Below are 2,931 nucleotides of genomic sequence, written 5' to 3'. Positions count from 1 at the left end.
ACTGGTCTCAGTTATAATGACGATAAACAACCTCCCCTCGTTTGGATGTCCATATCTCGAAACTGGTCTCAGTTGTGATAAGCTCCCCTCGATCCGGATGTCTATATCGCGGAACTGGTCTTAGTTATAATGACGATAAACAATCTCCCCTCGTTTCGGATGTCCATATCTCGAAACTGGTCTCAGTTGTGATAAACTCCCCTCGATCCAGATGTCTATATCGCGGAACTGGTCTCAGTTATAATAACGATAAACAACCTCCACTCGTTTCGGATGTCCATATCTCGAAACTGGTCTTAGTTGTGATAACCTCCCCTCGATCCGGATGTCTGTATCGCGGAACTGGTCTCAGTTATAATGACGATAAACAACCTCCCCTCGTTTCGGATGTCCATATCTCGAAACTGGTCTCAGTTGTGATAACCTCCCCTCGATCCGGATGTCTGTATCTCGGAACTGGTCTCAGTTATAATGACGATAAACAACCTCCCCTCGTTTCGGATGTCTGTATCTCGAAACTGGTCTCAGTTGTGATAACCTCCCCTCGATCCGGATGTCTGTATCGCGGAACTGGTCTCAGTTATAATAATGATAAACAACCTCCCCTCGTTTCGGATGTCCATATCTCGAAACTGGTCTCAGTTGTAATAACCTCCCGTCAATCCGGATGTCTATATCGCGGAACTGGTCTCAGTTATATTTGGACAATATCTCAGATAAAAGAAAATTTCCAAAGGTTTGTTTCCTCACCAAACTTCTCACCAGCGCTTGTTGGAGAGACGCTATTTGATAATTGATAAGAAACTCCATCATGCTTTTAATTTAAAGCTCTTGAATGAATGCCATATGATCATTTGTCCTTTTGAGGGGCTAATTATCGCACGCTCGCGAAAAATGAACAGAGTCGCCACCAATATATTCATCCCATAAGGGAAAGGAATATCAGAAAACCTAACAAAGGAAGGAACAGGGTCTTGCAACCAGAGAATCTAGGTACGGGAGTCGGTTACGCGAGGGGAAGGTATTAGCACCCCTCGCGCCCATCGTACTCGATGGTATCCACCTATGTTTGTTTCTATCTAAAGGGTGTATATCTATGTCTAAAATCTAAATGCGAAATGAATGCAAAATGTAGGGAAAATAAAGAATTGTACTCGCACGGGCCCTACCACGCTGCCTACGTATCCTTTTCAGGAATCAGAGTTACCGTAGCTCGGCTCACATGTTTCTGTTTGTTTTTGTGTTTTTTAGTTGGGCGGAGTTAATGTTCGCGCTCTTGTATAAGAGATCGACCTACGATGCATTCGAGCGGAAATAACATTGCCCTTAGAAGGAAGAAAAAGAGAGATTGGTTTGTGTCTTTTAGGGTAATTCCATGATGACGAAAACCCACTACAAGGCTTCGCATCACTTCCTCACTTTGTTTTAAATCTGACCATTTATTAGTGTTTTAAGTGTTTTTGGTTGGTGTTCTTTTTAAGGGAATTTATTAAGTTTTTTAAGATTGAAAAGAAAAAAAGAAATGAGAAAGGGGAACTAACCTATTCTCTAATCTATGTTGTGATTCTAATCTAAGTCTAATATTAACATGGTGACTAAATTCTAAAAGGAGCATTAAAATGATATCAAAGACATAGGCCTAAAGTGTGGCCCAAAAACAAGCGACAAAATCACACAAGAATTATACCAAAATAATATGAAAATGATACAAGAGAACAAAAGAAGCAATTCAAAAACTAACTTAAAAATACTACTATTTTTTTATGAGTTTTTAATGGGGGAAATTTCTAAAAGACTAAGAATTAAACTCTCAAAAAATCACCTAAAAATATAACACAATTCTAATGGTATCTTAGATGAGGTTTCATTTTATTACCTAAAAAGAAATAAAAAAAAACTATGTAGAAAAACCTAAAAAACTATCAATTAAACATGGGCTCAGGGGGGTGTGAAACTGAACATAGTGGTGTAGTCAGTGAACTGACGCAGGCCCAAGGGATGAGGCCCATCAGAGTTTTTGTTTCAGATTTACTCTATGCAAAAAATGGTGGTATGATGGGCCATGGTGGGGTGCAAACAGGGATTCGGTGAAGGTCCAAGGATTGATCCACACAGATTTATTAACTAAAAATAAAAATAAAAAAGAAATTAAAAAAAAGAAAAGGGGCAAGAGATTTAGGGTTACCTAACATTGTGACTCATGAACTTCCGAAACGCGACCTTCTTCTTCTTTCTCACGAGCATACGACGCCGTTCTCAACTCCGGCAAGATTTTCCTTCCTCCCTTATGAACTCACGGCGGCCGATGAGTATCAAGCCTCCTTTCCCAATCGAACTTGCACTCGGTTCTCCTCTCGCTTCATCTCCACCGTGGACGAAGATGAAACGGCTTCCTCTCATCCGTCTCGATCCGGAATCCCCATCGGTCCGATCTCAAACTCTCTCGCTCTCTCTTCTGTGCGACTGAATTCAGAGAGTATTGAAGGATGAAGATTGGAGCGGAGATTGCAGTGACGGTGTTGTTCTTGAGTATTGTTGAAGAAGAGCAAGGTTGATGATGAAAATTGCTGCGAAGAATCTCTCAGATTGTGCAGGTTCGTTTTTCTGTTAATCCTTCTTCTCTGATTTTCTATTCGATGTCAGCTCCCTTTGTTGTTTATTGATTTTTTTCTTCTGCAAATTTCAAAGGTGATGATGAGATGTTGAGTTGAAGAATGGTGAAGGTTTAGAATGAAGATTGGAAGATCGAAGAGTTCTTGGAGAAGGTTCAAGAGTGTTATGATTTTGTGAGATTGAGAGGGAGATCGATGGTGAAGAGAGGGAAAGTGTTGAAGATGAGTTTGAAGATGAGGATGAAGAATTGAGAGGAAATTGAGAAGTGAAGGATGAAGAAGGATGGTAACAATGGCGTGAAGAGTGAGGTCAAGATGA

This window comes from Vicia villosa, unplaced genomic scaffold (genome assembly GCF_029867415.1).
Source record: "Vicia villosa cultivar HV-30 ecotype Madison, WI unplaced genomic scaffold, Vvil1.0 ctg.000278F_1_1, whole genome shotgun sequence".
In the NCBI taxonomy this organism is placed as follows: Eukaryota; Viridiplantae; Streptophyta; class Magnoliopsida; order Fabales; family Fabaceae; genus Vicia; species Vicia villosa.
The sequence above is the reverse complement of the archived record's forward strand: the minus strand, read 5'-3'. Positions refer to the sequence as shown.